The sequence below is a fragment of the Barbus barbus genome (assembly GCF_936440315.1).
Source record: "Barbus barbus genome assembly, chromosome: 8".
Taxonomy (NCBI): Eukaryota; Metazoa; Chordata; class Actinopteri; order Cypriniformes; family Cyprinidae; genus Barbus; species Barbus barbus.
In genome coordinates, this window is record NC_136736.1 from 6,420,001 (window position 1) to 6,427,440 (window position 7,440).

Consider the following 7,440-nt stretch of genomic DNA (forward strand, 5'->3'; position numbering starts at 1 on the left):
GAGGTGAAGGAGGTGACGAAAACCTGAATTTGTAGTCTTTTTAACTATCAACTACATTGAATCAATCAATTACTGTATTAAAACAAACACAATATATAGTGAGTATGTTATTGTTTATAAAGCTTTTATTCAAGAAGCACATTTAAGTATTTTGATATATTATTGGAACACAAAATCTGACGGTGTTAACAAATTTGGCATTTCTTTCACAAAACAAATGGACTTCATTTTTTCTGTTGGTGTTAGATGCTAATGGAACTTAATAAATCATTTTAAGAATAAAATGATCTAAATATTTCAAATAATTTCCTCAGAAATTGGAAAGTTGTGAAAAACAACCTTGTTTTGATATTAGATATTATTAAGTGTTGCTTTTGATAAAACAAGCTCTTTTTTGTCATTAAAAAACATTTTTATCCATTTTATAGAATATGAATAATTGAACCCTTTTCTGTGGACACACTGTTTTAGATGTAGTGAGAAGACAATACGTATCATAGATTTCACATAATAATGACAAAATTGAATTGAAGGGGATAATTGTGTTAAATACACTCTATTATCAATCCTCATAACATTTACAATATAATATATTTTTATTCTTTAAACCTGATAGCACTTACAATTGCTGGACATGTTTTGTCCCATGTCTCAAGAATGACTGTAATTTGAATTTACTTTAGTGTAATGTTGGCTGCTTGATCCATGCAGGGATTTAATATACATCCAGCTTTTCAATCTGACAGCAGTAGAGTCACACAATCAGATACTAACAAAATGTATTCAAATTGCAGATGTATTATCAATCTGAAAACATCCTATGATACATCACTGCCAACAACATCATGATACAATCATGAAAATGCCACACAAACACTTCTCATTTTCTCAGCACATGACACAAGAGGAACTTACAGTTTAGCCCTTCACAGCAAACAGTGAACCTGTAGAAACTTTCCATTTCCTCTAAAGGGATCTTCACCCAGCTCCTGCAGTTCTCCGGGGGCCGGAGGTGCATCCCAGTCTCCTCCATCAGGATTATTTCACCTCCTTCACTCGGTCTAAATCTGCCCTGCTGTTCTTACCTTCCTCAGTCATTCTCCCTTTTACTGTCATATCCTGTCTGTCCTCACATTGCAAATATTCACTGTCTGTCTCTCGTTCTCTGACGCTGTATCTTTCTCTCCCAGGTGTGAGTGCTGCAGTCAGGAACATGACACTGTTTCTCAGTCACGCCCATCTGAGAAGCAGGTAACGCCCCACAACAAAGCTGCTCACTCAAACACGGACACATCTGTCTCTTATCTCACCTGTGATTTCAGACAGTATCATGTGCATTTGCATTATCATCAGATTTTCAAATACGTGCACAAAAGAAGAAGAATTATGCTATTCTTTCAGTAAACGTAATGAGTTCTTAATTATGCTTCATTATGCATTATTTTCAAAAAAAGGAAGAAAGAAACAAACAAATGGGACTGTTTACAAAGTTTCTGTAGCTCAATTGGTTACGAATGGTGCAGGTCATGGATCTGAGTTCCAGGAAACAAAAAACTGGTATAATGTATAATCTAAATGGATAAATAAAAAAAAAAAACTATTAAATAATATTTTGCAATAATTAAACGTATGGATTGTTACTTTGAAATGATTTGAATTTTATAGGGGTATTTTATAATATATGAGAAACACAGACTCGGTAGTTTGTCTCAATTTAATATTATTTATATATTAACAAAACAAATGATTATAGATATTATAGATATCCCATTTTTAATTTTAAATGAATATTTATTGCACTGTTTTAGTGTTACATATTTTTGTGCACCTATTAATTTGAGCTTCTGATGAACTTGATTCATCAAGTGGCTTTCTCTTTACCATCCATTTTAAGGTGGTTGTCAGTATGTTATAAAGTAAAAAACAGATTTTTTATGATTTTGTATATTAAAATTATATCAGTTCCTAAAATTTGAAATTAAATGTACAGTAAAAAACATATCTGTAAAATCTGGCATACACAGCTGCTGTTTTACTATAAATAAATTAAAAAAAAGTACAGTATGATCATAGTTACAATTTAATTTTGTATCGTTAATTGTAGTTATTTTACATATTATTTAAGATTTTTGCATATGGAGGTATACATTGAAATTTCTGCATGTCAGAGACTTCTCATTTAGTCTCAAAGCTCAAAGTCTCAAAGCTCATTTACCTTGTTGCGGAGTCTGCGTGTACCTGGTTTGTGTCCTCCCAGGTTTATGGATGAAACAGCACATTGTTTCCATTTCTGATTATCAGGATTTACTTCTCACAGCAAACACAAACACAGACGTAAATGGATCCAGCACTGCTTCACCACTCTAACCACTGTCCATTATACTTTGACCTCACGCAAACCGCTGCAGGTGTAGTTAACCATTACCAGACACCATTACAACATACAGCAGGCTGGAGAACTCCACGTGGCCATGATTTATATCAAATACATGCAGGCAGTCAAGGAACAATTTGGCTAGAAGCGGCGTACAAGCATCATATTCTAATAATAAAAGACTTTGAAGACTTCATGCCATAGCTGGGCTGAGATCGGTCTAAAAAGATAGTCTGCATATGACAGATAATGAAGTCCAAAATAGCTTGTCTGCATAGCGCAGATACAGAACAAAAGAGTGTGACAACATCACAAGGATGCTGGGAGTCATCTCATATTAAACACACAGAAAGTCAAACATCAAAGAGCAAATACACACACAAACACTCCGACTTATGCGGCATCCTGTTAGTGAGAAGCAGACACAGAGCGGCTTAAGAACAGAGATTTACTCACATTTCAGGACGTCTGACATCTGCTCTCCAGTACAGATACCGCCACAAGCTGTCCTTGCAGTACCTTGCTTTTGAGTGCGTGTATTCCCTAGTTTGTCCGCTGTGTAGTATGCAAAGCAAAGCAATTGTTCAGTTTGTTACGGGGATGTGTGTGTGTGAATATCTTTTTTGAGAAGTTGAAATGATACGCTATTTGCCCATGTCTATCAGTCTCTCATGCCATGTGTGTTCCCTAAATATACCAGTCCAGTTCTGTGCTGAGATGCACCAGTTTACTGTGAAAACAAAACTTTTAGCACAAAGTGTCTGAGCGAGAGAGAGAAAGAGAGAGAGAGGATGTGTGTCAGTGCGATCCAGGCAATGGGCCAGCCACATGCATCTCAATGATGTGAGAGAAATCCCACGAGGAAACCACCTCTCAACCACACACACACACACACACACACACACACACAGACACACACACACACACAAACAAATGCACAAACATTCACTTAAATTGGCCCTAAAAATGATCTGAACACCCAAAATGTAAGAATTTAATTTCAACAGATGTTCATGTTCAAGGAATAGTTCATGCATTCCATTCTTTATTTACAGTAAGGCCTATTCTCAAGAACAATAACTATAAAGATAACTATTTTACCGTCCACAACACTGGACGATAATGTTCTGTTTATTCTAAGTGCAAGCTGCATTTCTGTCATCTCCTGCTTTAAATGCTTAAGCTCTTTAAAGTCAGGTGGACTTTAAATGTCTTTATTGTTTATTAGTTGGAAAAAAAAAAGATTTTATAAGTGATTCCAATTCTAATTCCATAGAATTATAACCATATTATAGGGAAGTCGTGGCCTAATGGTTAGAGAGTCGGACTTGTAATCCGAAGGTTGCGGGTTCGAGTCTCCGGCCGGCAGGAATTGTAGGTGGGGGGAGTGAATGTGTACAGCGCTCTCTCCACCCTCAATACCACGACTGAGGTGCCCTTGAGCAAGGCACCGAACCCCAAACTGCTCCCCGGGCGCTGCAGCATAAATGGCTGCCCACTGCTCCGGGTGTGTGTTCACGGTGTGTGTGTGTGTGTGTTCACTGCTGTGTGTGTGCACGTTGGATGGGTTAAATGCAGAGCACGAATTCCGAGTATGGGTCACCATACTTGGCTGAATGTCACTTCACTTCACTTCACTTCATATTAAAACTTTTTGTTATAGTTGTCAGGCTTGGTGTGGACGGGCATTTACTCTAATGTCACTCCATACCTGTATATACTTTTACTTCAAAAGGAGATATTTTAAAGAATGTGCAGGTCATTGTTTTCCATGCATTTACAAAATACAAAAAAAAGTTTTCAGACTTCAAGCATACACAAAGACACCATGAAAGTATAATAATTATCATAAGTCCATATGACTTGTGCACTATTTTATTGTCCTTCAAGACAACTTTTTGTAAAAAACAAAAAAGAAAAAAACAATCAATTATGGAACTTTTGTGGTACTTTTGCGTCCTTTTTTAAGCCTGAAAGTTTCAGTTCTCATTCTTTCAAACTGCATGAAAAAGATAAACTCATACAACATTCTTCAAAATGTTGCAGTTCCTCAGAAGAAGGAAAGTCATATGAGTTTGGGATAACTTGAGGGTAAGTAAATGTTGCCAGAAGTTTCATTTTTGGTTGAACTACTCCTTTAACCGCTCAAAAAATATCCTAAAACTGAATGACTCAGAATCTAACAGAGGCATTCAGCAATGTCCATCCTGTTTCCTCCGCAAAACCATCTGAATGCAACTCCACCACACACACACACACACACACACACTCGTATTGTGGTCTCTCACCGTTCCAGTCCCTCCAGGAGCTCTTGCGGCTGATGGTTGTGAAAGGAGAGAAGGGGACCCCCTGTAAGACCGTAGCCGATAGGTTGTAGAGGAGCTGAGTCAGTCGGGACAGGATCCGCTGTGGGGCATCTTGGCCCTCCCGAAGAAACTCAGGCAGAGACATTTAAACTGGTTCCTACATGTACCTAAACCAGTCTTGATTGGCCTCGGCTCAACCTGATGTCTTGGAACCAGCCCAAAACCAATCCGGATTGATCCACATTCGGTCCAGACCGATGCTAAAACAGTCCTGACCGCACCAGGGCAATCTGAACTAAGCAAGACCAATGAATTCCTAAGCCAGGATGATCTGATCCAAGAGAATGCTGAGAAGACTACAGCAGCCCAGTCCTGGTCTCAGAGGGCTTCCGCTGTCAGATGGGACCCGTAGAGAGAGGCTGCATGCAGACGCATCTTGGACCTCCTGTTTGTAAGGAAACAACCTCGGCATTCATGCACGCTGTCGCAATAAACACACACGTATTTGTAGGAGAGAAGAAGAGTGGAGGAGAGGGGAGGGAGAGTTTTAGCACAAATCCCCTTCTGCTCTGCTAATTACACACACACACACACACACACACAATCACAATCACAGACACTAATCTCCAGCATTCTTCTGCGCCACTTAGGGGCCAAACTGACTAACTTTCTCTAAACAGAAACAAGAGCTTGCATAAATTTTAAACTTTTTTTAGGAATCATTCAGTGAGACATTTTACAACATCCTTTTAAATGATTAAATATCCTAAAACAAAACATGCTAAAAAAAAATAGATATAAAATAAATTCTAAGAAAGACTGAAAAACATACTAAATGTTTAGTATGAAAATATAAAAATGCATAAAGGCATAGAGTTGGGGAATAAACAAACTCAAATAGAAGCAATGTCTTAACCATGATAGAAAAACCCATGCATGTGTGTGTGTGTGTGTGTGTGTGTGCGTGTGATGAGGAGTCAGATGCAGAGAGATGAAGAGCAGGATAAGCCATCTTAAGGTTAGTATGGAGCACCTGCACACTTCTTACAGTTGCCTACATTCACCCAAATAAACCAGAGCACAGACTGCAGGGATACACACACTAAATAATGCATGGGACTACAACTAGCATGCTTCTTTAAGTGGGTTTGGATACTTCATACAGTATTTGCAATTAGATGATCATATATAAAATACACCCTTTCGTTAACTATTTTCTAATCAAGCACTTTTAAAAAATATTTGCATGTGTATGGCTCCGCAGAGTCTTAATTGTCCTGGATAGACCTTGCAATGCCCTAGCTATTACAGCACATCATTTAGCAAGGTCAAGCAGTGCTTATATTTTCAAATGAAGTTTACACACACACACACATACAGTTCATAGCTACCATATATGCCAGGTCACAGTTATTTGTTATCCGAAAGAAGTTCTGTCTCTCTCGTTCTCTCTCACACACAGTCGCTCTCTGTTTCTCTCTTTGCTCTGAATCTCTCCCTGTTTCACCCTTGGCACTGTCGTCTTCAGAGAACACAGATAAAAGAGGAGAGAGAGAAAAACTCCCTGCCAAGGTTTGGGTAAAGACCTTCACAGCATGTAATTTAGCCCTCTAGTTCTCATCCTATTACCACGGTGGAAGTAACCCTACAGAATAAAACAGCCTCCTCTAGAAAGACCGCAGAATCCGTTACCACAGCAACCCACAGACACAGTACAGTATTTAGAGCCGTATTATAATAATCTGTGCTAGCAGAGGAAAAGTGTATACAACTATCATAAAACACATGACAAATTTGCTATTTGTATCAGTACTGTATTCTACTCTTCTGATACTGGATATCCTGAGCTGAGACTTTTCAGAGCTTTCCAAAAATAATGTCACTGGTAAAACATCTACAGTAAATCAAACAACTAGACAGATAATGTTGACATACTTGACAAAGCCTGTCCTGACATGATTTTAAAAGCTTGAGATATGAAGGTTTTAGCGTAAGATAGACAGAACGTAAATCAGATGAAGAAAGGAAAACAAATATAATCTCAGACTGACCATATTAGACCACTTCAGACCGCATTGGACTTTATTAGGCTCCAAGAAACCAAAGCAAACCCGTTCAGTCTCCAATAAACCTTTTCAGACCCAATTACACCTCATAAGATTCCTAAAGTGCATCAGACCACGTTTCTAGACATTGAATGTTTCAGGTAGCATTTCTTAACATTAGCATTTAATGTTTTAACGTGCTGCTAGCAAGTTTCTAGCATATTTTAGCACATATTTAACATGTTACTAGCATGTTTTAGCATGTCTATGGCATGTAGGGGAGCGCAGGGCACAAGCGAACAAGGGGTTAGTTGTAACACACATGGTTTAACCATTTCCACACATGCTAGCATAAACAAATTTACGGTATTTACTAGTTGCAATATCAACACTATATGGAGAAAAAAGTGTGCCAAAATTAATTTAAAATGAGACAAATCAGCTTTTATTTAATCTCCAATCTGTTATTTATCAATATAGATTTGCTAACTAGCAGAAGACAGGTTTAAATTCCAGTTGCGCAGATGGGGAAAGTTGTAATGTGCCCTGCTATTATTAGCACTATGCTATTCTATGACATTAGTGATGTAATTTACACTATTTACTTTTATGAATTTTTACGAGAAACCATGAGAAACAGGTGAATAAAGACTGACAGTCAATGTTTAATGTTCAGAAATTATTATTTCAAGAAATGTAAAGTATTTTGTCTCGT

The 7,440-nt window shown here is 37.8% G+C and overlaps 1 protein-coding gene across 1 annotated transcript in view; it reads right to left on the minus strand.

Moving 5' to 3' along the window:
* The window catches only part of LOC306874353 (guanine nucleotide exchange factor DBS-like), a 62,513-nt gene extending 59,622 nt beyond the window's left edge, over window positions 1-2,891 (minus strand). Inside the window, exon 1 of the mRNA XM_079424322.1 lies at window positions 2,831-2,891. The gene's annotated coding sequence lies outside the window, so the exon portion shown is untranslated. The remainder of the gene's footprint in view (window positions 1-2,830) is intronic.
* Between the last annotated feature and the right edge of the window lie 4,549 nt (window positions 2,892-7,440).